General features: G+C 42.3%; 1 long non-coding RNA gene across 2 annotated transcripts; it reads right to left on the minus strand.

Annotated features, from left to right (window-relative positions):
• Nucleotides 1-15800: 15800 nt before the first annotated feature.
• LOC104088345 (uncharacterized) lies at nt 15801-18097 on the minus strand. Of its 2 annotated transcripts, none has more exons than XR_684527.4 (2): nt 17251-18097; nt 15801-16269 (listed from the first exon to the last, which is right to left on the minus strand). It is a non-coding gene; the product is annotated as an uncharacterized lncRNA (long non-coding RNA). The 2 variants fall into 2 exon arrangements; XR_011415589.1 differs by having other exon boundaries at nt 16587-18097.
• Between the last annotated feature and the right edge of the window lie 1308 nt (nt 18098-19405).

Here is a 19405-nt window from a genome sequence, read left to right on the forward strand (position 1 = left end):
AGATATATACACAATGAGAGAAGAAGATAGAATATATACAGAATAAAGAAAGAGAAGAAAATATTATCAAGTTATTACACACCAATTGTCTGAGAATCATCAAATATAATCAAATAAACTCCACCCCCAAATAAAAATAAGCATTATCCCCAATGCTTAACAAAATAAGAGTAAAAGAAGGGTAAGAGTGAAGAAAACTCCCTATGGCTCCTTGGCCATCTTTGTGTCCATAGCAGCATCACCGACCCCAGTCTCATCCAACTGGATCTCATCATCCTCAACTCTGGGAGTGACAAGGTTGGTGAACATCTGACGCACTGCCTCGGCAGTGTCACCAGCAAGGTCTAGCTCCTCAGATTGGCCAGCTGGTGCTGTAGGTATTGTAGGATATGGGCCTGGATGGTGTGGGTTAATCAGCATATCAAATGGAATATCTCCGGTTGTAGCAAATTTGGTAACCTGTCTCTGGAGCTTGTCCACTGATTTCCTGGAGGCCTGGGACTTTCTCATTTTCTTAACTTTTTTTCCCAGCTCTTCGATCACTGACCCATGATGTACCAATGTAGCCATGATAGTGTTCTGGTTTTCCAGGATATTCTTTAGAGTGTCTTCCACTGATGGGGGCATCTGAGGTGCCGGCATAGAGGACGGTACTGCAACAGTATTGGATAAGTCAAACAGCTTTGTAGTGGCTGTCTGCATCTAGTTGTTGAAGTTCGCCAATGTCTGAGAGACTCGCAGCGCACAGAGTGGAACAGTAGGCATGGGCATCGGCTTCAAAGCCGAGGCGGAACCTGTGGCAAGAGCTGTTGTTGGAACTGAGGATGTTGGTGGAGGCATGGTTGCAGCAGTAGATGAAGGCTCGACTGAAGTGGATGGAATATCAACTGCCTCTGCAACTACCACTAGTGGCTCATCAGACTGGCCTGTGGTGGTAGATGGCTGACCCTTTTTTCTTAGGGTTGTGTGCATCCATCAGTGAGTACCATGAGAATGGCTTTTTCGGCTGCACCTTTGTGTCAAAGTCCCTCGGCTCTACCCTCGCATCTGTGAGATACTTTGTAATGGTGTTGGGATATTGGTAGGATGTGTCAACTTGCCGAGCAACCACAGAGATATTGGCCGACATCATGGCTCCCACATTGATGGGGTACCTGGCCATGATGAAAGCCACTAGAACTGCCCGCGAGATAGGAAGATATGTCTCATTCTGGCTTGGGTCTAGTCGGTTGCATACAAAGGCCTGCCACCCCTTTGCCTCAAAGCTCAGCGGACTCTTGTGAATAGAAACCCCTATTGTGATCCATGGTGGTGGCGACCCAGGATCTACTAAAATCTTAACTAGCCAAGGTCAAGCTGCATCCCAAAGTGCACATTTCTATAAGTACTCTGTGGGTTCGATATCATCAAAATCCAAGTAAGTATTCAATGTGTGCTGATCAGATTGCACCTTGAGGTTCCTCACTTTAGTCACCTTTGTCCCTTTCTTTATATGCGCCACATTGGCGTAGAATTCCTGGACAAGGCATTCCTTTGCATCTATCATGCTCTAGGTAAACCACATCCACCCTTTGTGTTCTCGAAACTATCTCAATACTGCAGGGTTATACCGCTCAAGATCTTTGAACTGAAACTGCCGCTCAAAAGTGAGCGACCTCACTGGCCACCATTCACAAAAATTGGTAAAAGCAGCCAAACTGACAAACCGGCCCTTCCACACCTCTTTCTTCTTCGACCTCTCGAGGCCGGTAACCGTATCATCTCCCCCTCTACCATCACCGGGGATGTCCTGCACCGATATCTCTGGTGCATGGGAACAGGTGTAGTAGAAGGCTTAGAAGGCTGACTGGCACTCTCCAAACCCTCCGAAGTGTTGTGTGATGTGGATGACTCGTCCCTGAGTTGATACCTCTCTAGCAGCCTTGAATGGATAGCCGACTGTTCATGTACAGAGCATCCTTCTAATGCTTCCCTAGATGGGGCATAAGAACTGGTCTCGGAAAGGTCTACACCTCTCCCTCTCTCCGTTTCTGTCTTCTTTCTGATTTCATGTTATTGGGAACTAGGCAAGGGTCTCTTCCCTCGTCCTCGAGAAGGGTTACCCCTTCCTTTCGAAGTGTCGCCTCGGCCTCTATATCAAACCATTTTCTGTACCAAGCAAAGGCGAATGTTAGTTGCAATTCAAGTTCAGACACATAATGAATATAGAGATACACTAGAAGATACAACGAGAAACACAGTAGAAACATGCTTGCATGGTAGGGAGTTGCGGTCCGTAGAATTTTCATTGTGGCCGCAGAATGGGCCTTGCGGACCGCACAATTTTCCTTTGCGGCCGCAAAATTGGATTGCGGTACGCACATTTCTCATTGCGACCACAATTCAGATACCACCAACATGCCAAATCTCTAATAACAGAGAATTGGCTCTTTTGCGCGGCCGCAACCAATTTTTTGCGGTCGGCACAAATTGCCTTGTGGACGCACTTGAGAGTCACCAACTTGACAACTCTCTGATCACAGGAATTAAGTTGTTCTGCGGCCGCAATGGGATTTGTGCGGTCCGAACATTTTTCATTCTAGCCGCATAACCATGCCTTATTAAAGTACCCTAGACTATAATATCTGCGGACCGCACAATTTCTTGTGCGGCCGCAGATTCCAACCAATTACGAACAGACAGTCATTTTTACTAGGGCTTGAAAGTTTTGCACAATTGTGATATGGAAACAACATCTAAGCATGAAAATAGATTTACCCATTCCCATTAGAGCACTTTTCCAGTCTACCCATTATATATTTACCCCACATGGTTGTTCAAATAGATTAAATAGACAAATGGTCTAAATTTTCACTAGAAATCTAAAATTTAAAAGAAATTAACAAGATGATGAAGCATACCAGATGTGAATGAGTGCAAGAGATGAGTGATCAACAGTTGCTAGGCTTGTGAGCATATAATTTAATAAGAAATTTCAAGTTGGTGCAATTTGTGAGCTCAGAGAGGGAAAAGGGGAATAATGGCCTAGCCTCTCTATTTATACCCAACGGTTTCTGCCAAGAGAAAGAGACGTTAGTGCGGCCGCAAGATTCCAATTGCGGTCCGCACTCTATTACCTGAGGGCCCAGTTTCCATTGCGTTTTGTGGTTCGCAGAATTTGGTGTGCGGCCGCAGATTTTGTTGCGGACCACTGAATTTGTCTTGCGGCCGCAGATTGGCCATTTTTCTGACATACCAACTTCATAGAGTTGTCATTTTCCACTTTCAAATTTTGAGGTCCGCAATGTAATTGTGCGGCCGCAGAGCACCTTTTGCTGTAGCAACCATAATGGTGCGATCCGTAATTCTTTCTACACTTAACCAATTTTCTGGGTACAATTCCTGTAAAGTACACTCATCCCTGCAATACACTTCAAATCCAGTTAGCACAAAAATAACACCTAACTACAAAAAAAGAAAAGAAAAGCAAAAGAAACATGGGTTGCCTCCCAAGAAGCGCCTGATTTAACGTCGCAGCACGACGCAGATTACCATCATTTGAAATGAATCATTACCACAACGTGGCCGTCACAAACTTTTCCCAAATAGTGCTTCACCCAGTGACCATTGACTCGGAATACCTCATTGTTTTTGTTCTTCAAGTCCAATGCACCAAAAGGCGTCACACCCACAATTTCAAAGGGGCCACTCCATTTAGACTTTAGCTTTCTCGGAAACATCCTCAACCGTGAGTTGAACAACAAAACAATATCGCCCACCTTGAACTCTTTATTCCAAATGTATTTGCCATGCAGATATTTCATCTTTTCTTTGTACAATTACGAACTTGCATAGGCATGGTACTGGAACTCATCCAATTCATTCAAATGTGCAACCCTCAAATTAGCGGCTACATCCCAATCAAGATTCAACTTCTTTAGAGCCCACATGGCTTTTTGCTCAAGTTCCACCGGAAGATGACAAGCTTTTACAAACACCAACCGGTATGGAGACATTTCGATAGGTGTTTTGTAAGCCGTCCGATAAGCCCATAATGCATCATCGAGCTTCTTGGACCAATCCGCCCAGTTAGCATTCACTGTTTTGGACAAGATACTCTTTATCTTCCGATTGTAGACTTCCACTTGACCGCTAGCTTGTGGATGATAGGGAATCGTAATTTTATGAGTAACACCATACTTGCTAAGTAAAGTGTCAAAAGCCTTGTTGCAAAAATGTGACCCTCATCGCTTATGATAGCCCGTGGAGTACCAAATCTTGTGAAAATATATTTCTTCAAGAACGCCACCACACTTCTCGCTTCATTGTTGGGTAGAGCAATGACCTCAACCCATTTAGACACATAATCAACCGCGACAAAGATATAGGTGTTTCCATAAGAACTCACAAAAGGACTCATGATGTCAATGCCCCACACATCAAAGATATCAATCTCTAAAATAGTAGTGAGAGGCATTTAATTCTTCTTCGAGATTCCACTGGCCCTTTGACATTCATCATTTCTTTTTACTAAATCACTTGTATCCTTGTAAAAAGTGGGCCAATATAAACCGCAACTTAGCACTTTGGCCGTCGTTCTTGCTCCACCGTGGTGACCACCATATGGCGAAGAATGACAAGCCCCAAGAATATCACTTTGCTCATCTTCCGATACACATCTTCTAATTACCCCATCTATACAAATTCGGAAAAGGTATGGATCATCCCAATAATAATCTTGACAATCCCATTTGAGCTTCTTCATTTGGTTTGAAGAGAACTCATCCGGAATAATTCTACGCACAAGGAAATTTACTAGATCCACGAACCATGGCACCTCCTTCATTGAAATAACCAAGAGTTGCTCATCGGGGAAGGAGTCATTGATTTCAAGGCCATCATGTGGCCTCCCCTCCTCCTCCAAATGAGACAAGTGATCCGCCACTTGATTTTCACACCCTCTTCGATCTTGGATGTCAATATCAAACTCTTGCAACAAAAGTACCGATCTCTTCAACCGAGCTTTGGAATCTTTCTTTCTTATAAGATAGCGAAGTGCCGCATGATCCGTGTGGACAATAACTTTCGCACCCATCAAGTACGGACGAAACTTCTCAATTGCGAACACAATGGCAAGGAGATATTTCTCCATAACGGTATAGTTGACTTGGGCACCATTCATGATCTTACTAGCATAGTAGACCGGATAAAAAATCTTATTGATGTGTTTCCCCAAAACAGCTCCAACCATTATGTCACTAGCCAAAAATTGACTAGTCAATATCAAACTCCCCGGCAAAAGGCGCCAAACATTGACTATCGCGCATAATGCACACCTCAAAACAAGGTATGAAATGGTCCATTGCAATTATAGTAACCCAACGAAGAGTCGGGATCGAATTCATAGGGAGCTAGATGGGAGTTAGGAGTATATATTCGTGAATTTGAACTATCTTAATTTGCATTCCCACAAAATGGTTTTGTTGCTATTTCTATTTTAAAACTAAAGATTGCAAAGTAAAGAAATAAGACTAGGATAATTGTTTTTGTTGTTTTTCAAGTTTTTTTAAAGCCTAGGGCTATGACCATCACCTAGGTGTTCGCCTAATGGGATAAAAATCTTAATACTTGTTTTGCTGATCGGGGTGTATTATAGCTATCAACTCTCAAATACCCACTCAGTACCTCTCGGTCAGAGAGTGATTTTACCCAATTTGGCTTTCTCAAGTCCAAATGGGTATCACATAAAAAGGTTGATAAAGGATCAGGTCGGGTTATTACTATCTCTAGGTTGAACCCTTTAATTGGGTTAATCAATCTCTCGATTAACCCAATTTCTTGTTAGCCAAGTTTTCCAAGACCAAGTCCATCTTTCTCAAGTAGAGACTAAGTCAAATAGGCATGAACTAATGTTTGCAACTATTTATTCCACAAATTAAAGCATAAACAAGGCCAAATAATAAATACTCAATCACAAACAAGCACTAAATTAGATACCCATAAGGTTTACACACTAGGGTTGGGTCACAACCCTAGTAAAAATATAGCTACTCATGCTTGAAATTGAAGAAATTAAAGAAGCAATACTAATTAAACTCATATTGTAAAGTTATAATGATCAAATCTATACTAAAATACTCTAAAATATAGAAAACTTCAAAAAGAGGCAAAGAAAAATGGCTACAGCACTTGCTGATGTCAAAATATAACCTAATTTTATAAAACTCATCTATTTATAAAAGGCTGAAAATTTCGGACAAAAATGCCCTCCAGGATGTTCTGCGGCCACACAATTCCATGTGCGGTCCGCGGAATTCTTCATCTTGCGGGAGCTGGGATTCTGTGGTCGCAAAATTCTGAACTTCGGCCGCGAGACAACATTTCTTCGGTCCGCAGATTTATAACTGCGGCCGCAACCTAGTCTTCTGCGGTCCGCACTTTTATGTCTGCGGCCGCAAGGCACTTCTCCTGCGGCCGCACAATTCTTGTGCGGTCCGCAATTTTGAGAGACTTGAAACTTGGAAATTTCCACACCCTCTAAATTTGGTCTCACTCTCTTCTTTTGCGGCCGCATAATTCATGTGCAGTCCGCAATTTGCTAGAAAATCTTTTGAATATTCCTTTGTTGTTTGCGGCCGCAGATGGAATTCTGTGGACCGCAATTTCTTCTGCTGTCACAGACTTCCTTCTGCGGACCGCACTTTGTATGCTTTTGTACCCTTTTGTTTCCTTGAGCTCAGACTACTCCTTTTTGAGTCGGACTTCATATCGGGAGTCCAACTTCCAATGTTCCTGTAATTTTACACTTTTCATTAGTTTTGGGAACACAATTCAATGCTTTTAGACTAAAACAAAAGCAAAAATGTGCTAATAAGTAGTCAAAATCCTCACTTATCAACTCCCCCAAACTTAAGTCTTTGCTTGTCCTCAAGCAAATAAAATAGTTCCCACCTTCACAAGTTGAGGATCATTTCAGCCATTCACACATCAGTTGGGACCAATAATTAACCACGCTGCATCTTCACTGAAGCTATGTCCTTTGACCTCAACTTTTGAACCTACTGACCCAAAATGGCCACCGGCTCTACATCATAAGTCAAAGCACCATCTAACTGAACAGTACTGAAATCCAAAACATAAGACGGATCGCCGACATACTTCCAGAGCATAGAAACATGGAACACTGGATGCACACTCGACAGACTAGGCGGCAAGGCAAGCTTGTAAGCCACCTCTTCAATCCTCTTAAGCACTCAAACGGCCCAATATACCGAGAGCTTAACTTACCCTTCTTCCCGAACCTCATAACACCCTTTATGGATGAAACCTTGAGCAGTACCTTCTCCCCAACCATGTAAGCAACATCACGAACCTTCCTATCGGCATAACTCTTCTGCCTAGTCTGCGTCGTGCGAAGCCTATCCTGGATAAATTTAACCTTGTCCAAAGTATTCTGAACCAAGTCAATACCCAATAGCCTAGCCTCACCCGGCTCAAACCAACCCACCAGAGATCGATACCGCCTCCCATACAAAGCCTCATACGGAGCCATCTGAATGCTCGATTGGTAGCTGTTGTTGTGGGAAAACTCTACGAGAGGCACACACTGATCCCAAGAACCCCCGAAATCTATGACACAATTGTGTAGCATATCCTCCAATATCTGAATAGTGCGCTCGGACTGTCCGTCCATCTGAGGGTGAAATGATGTACTTAACTCAACCTGGGAGCCCAACTCATACTGCACTGTTCTCCAAAATTGCGATGTAAACTACGTGCCCCGATCTGAAATGATGGACACCGGCACACCCTGAAGGCGAACAATCTCGCGGTTGTAAATCTCATCCAATCGCTCTGAAGAATAGGTAGTCCCAAATGGAATGAAATACACGGACTTGGTCAGCCGATCCATAATCACCCAAATAACATCAAACTTCCTCGAAGTCCGTGGGAGCTCAACTACAAAATCCATGGTGATACACTCATATTTCCGCTCCAGAATCTCAAGCCTCTGAAGTAATCCGCCTGGCCTGTGATGCTCGTACCTCACATGCTGATAGTTTAGGCACCGAGCTACAAACCCCACTATATCCTTATTCATTCTCCTCCACCAATAATGCTGCCTTGCGTCCTGGTACATCTTCGCGGTACCTGGATGAATGGAATATCGCGAACTATGGGCCTCCTCAAGAATCAACTCACGTAGCCCATCTACATTAGGTACACAAATCCGACCCTGCATCCTCAACACCCCATCATCCCCAATAGTAACATCATTGGTATCATCGTGCTGAACCGCATCCTTAAGGACAAGCAAATGGGGATCATCATACTGGCACTCTCTGATGCGATCAAATAAGGAAGACCGAGAAACCACACAAGCTAGAACTCGGCTGGGCTCCGAGATATCTAACCTCACGAACTGGTTGGCAAAGGCCTGAATATCAACTGCAAGCGGCCTCTCACCAACAGGAATGAATGCAAGGCTACCCATACTCATTGCCTTTCTACTCAATGCATTGGCCACCACATTTGCCTTCCCTGGATGATACAAAATAGTAATATCATAGTCCTTTAGCAGGTCCAAACATCACCACTGTCTCAAATTTAGATCCTTCTATTTGAACAAGTGCTGGAGACTCCGATGATCTATAAACACCTTACAAGACACACCACAGAGCTAGTGCCTCCTAATCTTCAATGCATGAACGATGGCAGCCAATTCCAAATCGTGAACATGGTAGTTCTTCTCATAGGGATTCAACTGACGCGAAGCATAAGCAATTACTCTACCCCCCTGCATCAAGACACACCCAATACCAATCCGAGAAGCATCATAATACATTATATAAGAGCTTTAAGCTGAAGGCAATACTAGAACTGGAGCAGTGGTCAAGGCAGTCTTAAGCTTCTGAAAGCTCTCCTTACACTCATCCAACCACCTAAAAAGGGTACCCTTCTAGGAAAATTTGGTCAAAAGTGATGCAATAGACGATAAATCCTTCACGAAGCGACGATAATAACCAGCCAAGCCGAGAAAGCTCTGAATCTCCGTAGCTAAGGACAGCCTGGGACAACTCTGAACTGCCTCTATCTTCTTCGGATGCACCTTAATCCCCTCACTAGACACCATGTGCCCCAAGAACGCCACCGAATTAAGCCAAAATTCACACTTGGAGAACTTGGCATAAAGTTTCTCCTCCCTCAGCCGCTGTAGTACAATCCTCAAATACTGGCATGCTCATCCTGGCTACGAGAGTATACCAGGACATCATCAATGAATACTATGACAAATGAGTCGAGATAAGACTGAAATACACTATTCATCAGATACATGAATGCTGCTAGAGCGTTGGTCAGTCCAAAAGACATCACAATGAACTCATAGTGACCATAACGGGTCCTGAATGTTGTCTTTAGAATATTCGAGTCCCGAATCTTCAACTGGTGATACCCAGACCTCAAATCAATCTTAGAGAACACCATCGCTCCTTGAAGCTGGTCAAATAGGTCATCAATGTGCGGCAAATGATACTTGCTCTTGATTGTAACTTTGTTCAACTGCCTATAGTTGATGTACATCTGCATAGTACCACCCTTCTTTTTCACAAACAGAACCGGTGCATCCCAAGGCGACACACTAGGCATAATAAATTCCTTATCAAGAAGTTCCTAAAGTTGCTCTTTAAATTCCTTCAACTCAGTTGGTGCCATATGATACGGAGGAATAGATATGGGCTGAGTGTCCGGCACCAAGTCAATACCAAAGTCAATATCCATGTCTGGCACTATGCCCGACAGATCTGCAGGAAACACATTCGAAAAGTCTTGCACCACCGGAACATAATCAATAGTAAGAGTATCAGTACCAACATCCCTCACAAAGGCCAAATAAGATAAGCACCCCTTCCCAACCATCCGTTTGGGCTTCAAATATTAAATCACTCTACTGGGAATATAATCTAGAGAACCTCTCCACTCAATACTTGGCAACCCCGGCATCGCCAATGTCACGATCTTAGCGTGACAATCCAGAATAACATGACATGGAGACAACCAATTCATACCCAAGATCATATTGAAATCAACCATACTAAGCAATAAGAGATAAACTCTAGTCTCCAGTCTCCCAATAGTCACTACACATGATCGATATACACGGTCCACAACAATAGTATCGCCCACTGGTGTAGATACATGGACAGATAAAACTAAGGACTTATGGGGCGTATCCAGATAATGAGCAAAATATGATGATACATACGAATAAGTGGAACCATGGTCAAATAATACAGAAGCATCTTTATGGCATACTGAGACAATACATGTGATCACTGTGTATGAAGCAACGACATATGGCCTGCTAGGAATAACATAGAATCAGGCCTGGCCGGCACCTGATCGGTATCCCCCTCTAGGGCGACCCCTAGCTGACTGGGTGGTTGGTGATATAACTGTTACTGAAGTCATAGTATGGCCTCTCTGTTGAACTAGATCTCCCCCAAGAGGCGAAGACACTGCTCTTGATATGACCAAGCTCCCCACATTCGTAGCAAACCCGATCTAATAATGGTGATGGGGACTGGATCGGCCCCGAGAACTAAAATACCCGCTAGAAGAACCCGGTACAAATAAACCCTGAACTGAAGGAGCATGGGATGAACTCTAAGCTGGGAGAGCACTGAGAGATGATTGACCCGAACGGGTACCGTATGAACCATGGCTAGATGATGCACCACTATGAACTGGAGAGTCATCTGAGTGGGCCTATAAGGACGCCCCTACTGTGGTGGAACTGCCCCCAGAAGGAACACCACTGAAACCACCCGAACCATGAGGCCTCTTGGACGCCCTCTCCTCATGCTCCTGACTACAGACCATCTCTATCCGCTGAGCAATATCAACCACCTCATCAAACATAGCACCTGATACACTCTACCGAGTCATAAGCAAACGCAACTGATAGGTGAGGCCATCAATGAACGCAACTGATAGGTGAGGCCATCAATAAACCTCCTAATCCTCTCCCTGTCAGTGGAAATCAACCAAACTGCATGACGATCCAACTCTGAAAACCTCATCTCATACTGGGTCACAAACATGCCATCTTGACGTAACTGCTCAAACTATCTACGCAGCTCCTCCCTGCGAGTCTGTGGCACGAACTTCTCCAAGAAGAGAACGGAGAACTCATGCTATATAAGTGGTGTTGGACTGACTGGCCTGCGCCTCTCATAGACCTCCCACCATTTGAAGGCAGCCCCAGTAAACTGAAAAGTAGTGAATGAGACCCCACTAGTCTCCAGAATACCCGTCGTGCGATGAATCTGCTGGCACCTGTCCAAGAAATCCTATGCATCCTCAGACTCAGCCCCACTGAATGATGGAGGCTGGAGCCTCCCAAATCTCTCTAGTCTCCTCTGCTCATCATCAGTCATAACGGGACCCACATGGGCCTGAGCAACTACAATCGGTTGGGCTGGTAGTACCCCCGGTGTCTGAAGTCCTTACATCACCTGCTCTGGAGTACGGGCGGCGGGAGTCTGAGTACCTCCCCCGGCCTGAGAAGTGGTTGTTGCGGCCGGAACTGAGACCACCTGAGCATGGCCAGTGCAAACAGTCAATATCAGGGCTAGAGCCTCCTGAAGGCCTGAAATCACAACAGGCACAGCTAGTGCCTGAGCTGGTCCCACAGGCTCAACCACATGTGGAACCTGCTCCTGATCTGGGGCAACTGGTGGATCTGCAGATGCTGCTTTAGCTGCTATACGAGCTGCACCTCTTCCCCTACTGTGACCCCAACCTCTCGTGGCCCTAGCTGGTGGTACTGGTGGTTATCTGTTCTGTCTTGTAGCACGTGTCCTCGCCATCTATAAGAGAATAGAATAACAGAAGTTTAGTTCCCGGAATTAATAAATACACACGACAATAAGAGTATGCCATCTCTATAGCTACATGCCAATGTGAATACCGTATGTGATGCAACACAGTGAAATCATAAGTACTCACACTCTTAGAGCACTCAATCTGTCCGTTTCAATTCTCACTCGCGACGCTCAGTCACTCAGTACTATACGATACCTACTGCGGCGTGCAACCCGATCCACATATAGCCATAAGGCCTGTTGCGGTGAGCTACTCGATCCACACACACACACATATATATATAGCCATAAGGCTTATAGCAGCGTGCAACCCGATCCATGTATATATAGCTATAAGGCTTGTTGCGGTGTGCACCCCGATCCACATATGTATAGCCATAAGGCTTGTGAAACCCGATCCACATATATATAGATATCACTCATAGCATGACACTCACGCCCCAACTCAATCACCACTCTCTCCAGTCTCTCGAGCTCACAACACTCATGCTAAGCAACCCTAATCAATGATAAAATATGTAACAATATACAATAACAGAGACTGAGATAGGACACGTAATGATGAATCTGACTAAGTACACAACTGCAATTAAACAGATAACTCAACAGCAAAGAACGACCATTATGGGTCCCAATAGTACCAGTATATAGCCTAAATATGATTTCTAGCATGAATCACAGCTCAAGCGCTCTAACACATAGAGTACAACAAAAAATGTTCAGATAAAATAGCTACGAAGTTCCAAGGAATCGACTAAATCACAATTTCTACGGTGCATGCCCACACGCCTGTCACCTAGCATGCGCATCACCTCAACATCAATCACATAGCACGTAATTCAGGGTTGCATACCCTCAGAACCAAGCTTAGAAGTCTTACTTACCTCAAACTGTGCAAAACTCTACTCCAACAAGCCCTTACCTCAAGAAACGGCCTCCAAATGCCTCGAATCTAGCCACAATCAGTTCGATACAATCAACATGAGCTAAAGGAATCAATTCCATAAGAAAATAATAAGTTCTTAATTAAAAGTCAAATAGTCAACTCAAATGTGGCCTCGGGCCCACATCTCGGAATCCAATAAAAGTTACAAAATTCGGAAGTCCATTCAACCACGAGTCCAACCATACCAAATTTACCAAAATTAGACACCAAATGTCGTCACTCAAATTCCCAAATCATGCTCTCCAAATCCCTAGCCTCTAACTTCCAAAATTACACCTCAAAAGCACACAAACTAGGTGGAAAATTCATTTGGGAAGCATAATTATTGAATAAATTTAACCACAAGTGACTTACCTAAAGAATCCCTTCGAAATCCCTCTTAAACATTGCCTAAGACCGAGCTTGAAATATCCAAAATGATGAAAATCATGGAACCCTCGTATTTTAAACACTGCCTAGTGCTTTCGCACCTGCGGGCCAAATATCCACATGCGGAAGTCACTTAAGTCCACAAGGTCCGCACCTGCGCTCCAAGTTCCGCTATCTGCAAAGACAGCCTACCATCCACTTCTCCGCATCTGCGGAGCCTTGCTCTCACCTGTGGGCTCGCAGATGCGGAGGACCACTCGCACCTGTGTCACACCCCAGGCCAGGCCAGTTCCGCACTTGCGCTACATCAGCCGCACCTGCGGAATCTCACCTGCGGCTAATACCCTCGCATGTGTGATCACACTAGAAGGCTCCCAGCTTCATCAATGCTCTAAGTCCCATTTTTCATTCGTTAACCACCCGGAATCCACCCGAGGCCCCCGAGACCTCAACCAAATATACCAACAAATCCTAAAATACGATACAAACTTAGTCGAACCTTCAAATCATATCAAACAACGCTAAAACCATAAATCGCGTACCGATTCAAGCTTAATGAACTTTTGAACTTCTAACTTCCACATTCGATGCTGAAACCTATCAAATCATGTCCGATTGACCTCAAATTTTTAACACAAGTCACACATGACACCACAGACCTACTCCAATTCCCATAACCCCAATCCGAGCCCAGTAACCACAAAGTCCACTCTCGGTCAAACTTCTAGATTTTTTACTTTCGCCATTTCAAGCCTAATTCAACTACGGACCTCTAAATCACTATCCGGACACGCTTCTAAGTTTAAAATCATCCAACGGAGCTAACGAAACCATTGAAACTCCAATTCGGAGTTATTTACATACAAGTCAATATCCGATTAACCTTTTCAACTTAAGCTTCTAACCCTTGAGACTAAGTGTCTCAACTCATTTTAAGACCTCTCCGGACCCGAACCAGCTACCCCGGTAAGTCACATAGCAAATATTAAGCATAAAACAAGCAGTAAATGGGGGAATAGGGCTACAACTCTCAAAATTACCGGCCGGATCGTTACAATCTCTTTTCATTGCTGCTTTGTGAATAGGGAGTGATCGAATGCACTTTGTTTGTAGCTACTCTGAACTAGTGCATCAGTGAGCTTTATGTTCCATTGTATGGATGCCTCTTTGAGGCCATAGAGAGATTTTATAAGCTTGCACACTTTCAACTCCCCCTGCTTATGAAATCCCTGAGGCAACTACATATAAACCTCCTTATAGAGATCTCCTTGCATGAAGGCATTGCTAACATCCATTTGATATAAAAGCCAGCCCTTGGCAGCAGCTATGCTTATAATATTCCTGACTGTGACCATCTTTGCTACAGGGGAAAATATGTCATGGTAGTCCAACCCTTCCTTTTGATTATATCCTTTGGTAATCGGCCTTGCCTTGTATCTTTCTACCTCTCCATTAGCCTTGTATTTAATTTTGTATACTCATTTTGACCCAATGGTCTGCTTCCCAGCTGGTAAGTCCACTATCTCCCAAGTATTATTGTCCTTAAGAGCCTTGATCTTTTATTGCATAGTTGCAACCCATCTGCTATCAGTGGAAGCCTGCTGAAGAGTACTAGGTTCAACTTTGACTAAGAAAGCCTGCAAGTATGTTTGATAGCCTGTTGTGAGATTGGCATATGCCAAGGTGTCATACAATGGATACAAGCAATGACCAGAGAATTTCTTGGTAGTTTGATAGTCTTTTAGCCAAACTGGAGGTTTTGAGGTTCTAGTGGTTTTCCTGGAACCTTGAGCATCAATAGGTTCCAGCATGCTGGTGTTAAGAACAACTGGGATCTTTGGTTCAGTGTCTGGGATCAATTCAGCTGAGGTATCTTGCACTTCATGCTCAACCTCAATTGCTTCTGTATTTTGAGTTGCATGGCCAATCTCCACTCCTTCTGCAGCAGGTGTACTGATATATCCTAGGACTGGAGTGGTGTCTGTAGGTTGAATGTGAGCATCTGTGGCTGTGTGTGATTCCTGTAAGTTAGTAGTAGGTGTAGGTGATGAGGAGTCAGGCTGTATTGGCAAAAATACTTGTGTAGAAAGGCAGTCTTCTGAAGTGGTTGCATTCTCTTTGAAAGGAAAGATGTGTTCTCTAAAAATGAAATCTCTGCTCACAAAGATAGTTTTAGTTTCCAAGTCAAACAACCTATACCCTTTCTGAACTTCTGAGTACCCTATAAAGACTGATTTTCTTGCCCTCTTTACAGACTTGTCTCCCTTTGGTAAATTGCTAGCAAAGAATAAACATCCAAATACCTTCAAGTGATCAATAGCATATGGTTTATTATACAATACCTCATAAGGAGACTTTCCTTATAATAGAGATGTAGGCCACTTGTTGATCAGATATACTACTGTTTTGATGCAATCTCCCAGAATCTGCTAGGTAGAGAACTCTGAAAGTTTAATGCTCTAGCGACTTCAAGTATGTGCCTGTGTTTCCTTTCCACCACCCCATTCTGTTGGGGGGTGTATGGACAACTATTTTGATGCACAATGCCTAAAGATGCTAACAACTCATTGCAGCTAGAGTTAAAGAACTCTTTCCCATTGTCAGACCTTAACACTTTCACATTCATGTCAAATTGAGTCTTTATCATTATAAGGAAATCTTTCAACACTGTTACAACTTCAAACTTTGACTGCAATAAGCACACCCAGGTATACCCACTAAAATCATCCACAATTGTAAGGAAGTAATATTCTCTATTATATGTAGGTAACTTGTGAGGACCCCAAACATCAAGATGGATAAGCTAAAAATACAATCAATTTTGCTACTACTAAGAGGAAATTTCAATCTACTTTGCTTAGCTAAAGGACACACTTCACAGTTATGTTGCATGGTGTCTATTACTTTATTCTTCAAAACATAAATGTGCTTCATTGCTATTATTGATGGATGTCCTAATATCATGTGCCAAAGGTTGGATTCATCAGTCTCCTTAGTAACCATTGCTACTACAGGCTTGTCTCTCCACTTGAGCACATAAAGTCCACAATCCTCCCTACCAATCCCCATCACCTTTCCATTGTAAAGAACCTGCAATACACAAAAGTCAGGGAAGAATAGGGCCTAACATATCAACTCCTTGGTCAATTTGGAGACTGACAACAAATTAAATTTAAAATCTGGAACATATAACACATCCTTTAGTTCAGAGCCTCCTAGGATAGAAGCATTTCCTTTGTATGTTACTGAGCACTTGCTACCTATTGGAACCTGCACCTTATGATTCCTTTGCTGCTTAATGTTCTCTAAGTTAGACAAAATCTCCTTATGACATGTAATATGATAAGATGCTCATGTATCTATTATTCATTCACAAAAGGATGTATTGGACAGTAATGTGGTTATACCTGCCATAAGTGTATGGCCATCACTTGCAAGTGTTTTGTTCAGAAGCTCTAATATCTGTTTGTACTGGCTTTCAGTGAAAAATTATCCATGTGGTTGGCTCTGAGAAAAACTTGTAGTCTCGTCTGATATCATGTTGGCATAAGCTCTATTTCCTTAGCCCTGTTGTTTCTTCTTGTTTTTAAAGTCAGGAGGATATCCTATAGTTTTGTAACAATTTTCTTTGAGGTGTCCTTTGTATCTACAATGCACGCAAATTAGCCCAATCTTTTAGCCTTATATCCTTGATTCTGTCCTGCCATCATAGTTAAGGGCTCACTATTTACTTTAAGCACATTTCGCTCTTGTTGGCTTTCCTCTTGAATAACCAAAGCATAAGCCTAGTTTACAGTCAACACTGGTGTCTTAAGCAATATCTGACTTCTTACTTGACTGTAACTTTCATTAAGGCCAACTAGGAACTATAGTAAACGTAGATTTTTAAATTGTTCAATAAAATACCTAGTCTCTTCACAATCACAACCAGGTGTTAGAACTAACAGGTCAATTTAATCCCAAAAGTCTTTCATTTTCGTATAGTATGATGTTACAGAGATAATACCTTGCTTTAATGATCCAATTTGTATCTACAGAAAGTAGAAACGAGTGAGATTATATTTATCAAACCTCTCATTGAACTCATTCCATACTGTTTTTGCATTTGATGCATAAATGATATTCGGCTATAATTCTGCAAAGACTGTGCGTCCTATCCATGAGAGAACAATCGCGTTACATCTTTCCCATTGATTCGCCAATTCTCCTTTGTAAGAGCTTTTCAAGCAGGTTCCTTCTATGAACCCTAACTTGTTCTTCACCAAAAGTGCCATGCGCATCGATCTACTCCACAAATCATAATTTTCAGGTCCAGTGAGCTTGATACCATGCAATGTAACTCCAGGCGTATCTGTAACTGCTAAAAACAGAGGATGATTGTGATCAATTTGAAGACTCGTCGTTTCTCCCATGGCCGATTGAATTCAAGATTCTAACAATGTTCGATGTTCAGATCTTACAAATTTTCGTCACAATTGCGATGACCTGCTCTAATACCATGATAGAATCTATATTTGCATGAACAATTTGAACCTTAAAATCTAGAGGATTCGGAGAATAGAGAGGAAGAAGCAGAAAATGATTTCATTTCTTAATGCACAATTACAGTGTACAACAATATTTAACAACTTAACCACCACTCGCGTGTCTCTCACATGTGTGTGTATTGTCTAAAATACCCCTCTCGTACCTAACTCTACTCCTCAATAATATTAATTATCATTTTTTTTTGTCAGTTGTCCCATGCATATTTAACTTTTGCCTCCGATAAATTATACTTTAAATAAGAGGAAGGCAAGAAGTTTGATACACCAACCAAATTTATAACATGTCTGGTTGGCAAGCAGCAAGGATGATGCACTCCAACTTTCAGAAAATTGTGTTCAGATGATGTTAATTTTACGCCAATTTCGTTTTATATAAGGATCCAACCTTAGAAATCTTTTACAACCCTTTTTCAAAACAGTGAAACATCAATATCAAGGCACGGAGTCCTTATACTAATGTTTCACTATATCGATTGTTAAGTTGAGAATCTCATTCTTCAATCCTTTTTTATGCTTATATATATCAGAGGTCGCAATAGTTGAAGCTCACCTAACAGCAAAGTTCTTAAATTGAAGTCATTTTCGTTTGTTTGTTCATTTTGGAATAGGTTGAGTAAAACTTAAGTCTGATCCTTAATTGCTTTAGTCATTTCAATTAATACATGCACTTGCAAAAGACAAATGAATGACGAGAGTCAAGAAAATGGTTGGGCGGTGAATAATTAGAGACAGCCAAAATCCTGACCCCCCACGGTCTGCAATCATTTAATCAGTCTAATAATTTATTTCACTGCATGCAAATTGCACACAAAAAAAACATGCGAAGACTGGAGAAATTATGAGTTCTTGATAGAAACTTTTTTGGGGTATAAGACTTTTTATAACACATCATGGTTCATTCTAATCCAAAAAAACATATGCGAGCTATCCCTATTTTTAATTTCTCCAAACATAGTATATATTAAAACATGTTTTGTTTTTAATATTAAACAAATTTTTAGTATATTATACAATCACGTTTACTGAAAGAACGCGTAAGTTTTCGTTCAGAAGTTGATTTTCACTTTTATGGCGAAGGACTGCTTATGGATAAAATACAGTTTAGAAATGCCAATTAAATTAAGTAAAACAATCAAAAAATAAAATAGATGCTTGATTTAGTGTAAGTTGTCAAATGTTTGATCGGAAAAACATAACCTTGCATATTTTACAAGAGTGAGTTGATCTAGTAGTGAGCACCCTTCACTTTCAACCAAGAGGTTGTGAGTTCGAGTCACCCCAAGAGCAAGGTGTGGAGTTCTTGGAGGGAGGGAGCCGAGGGTCTATCGGAAACAGCCTCTCTACCCCAGGATAGGGGTAAGGTATGCGTACACACTACCCTCCCAAGACCCCACTAATGGGATTATACTAGGTTGTTATTGTTGTTGTATTTCGGTGGAACTTTAATTAGTTTTCTAATAAACTCCATTTTGCTATATGATTATATAGCTTAAAAGCTAGCACAAGATAAAATTAAATCCTACACAATCCGATTGTCATTCTTGGTTTGACAAACAAATAGTTCCAAATACGAATATTTCTGGGAAGCTCAAGGAAGAAAACATAAAAAAGAAACATTTAGAACAGCAAATTATAATAACAGGAGGAGGAGCCCACCAAAAGGTAACAAGATATTCCAA

This window comes from Nicotiana tomentosiformis, chromosome 4, assembly GCF_000390325.3.
Source record: "Nicotiana tomentosiformis chromosome 4, ASM39032v3, whole genome shotgun sequence".
Taxonomy (NCBI): Eukaryota; Viridiplantae; Streptophyta; class Magnoliopsida; order Solanales; family Solanaceae; genus Nicotiana; species Nicotiana tomentosiformis.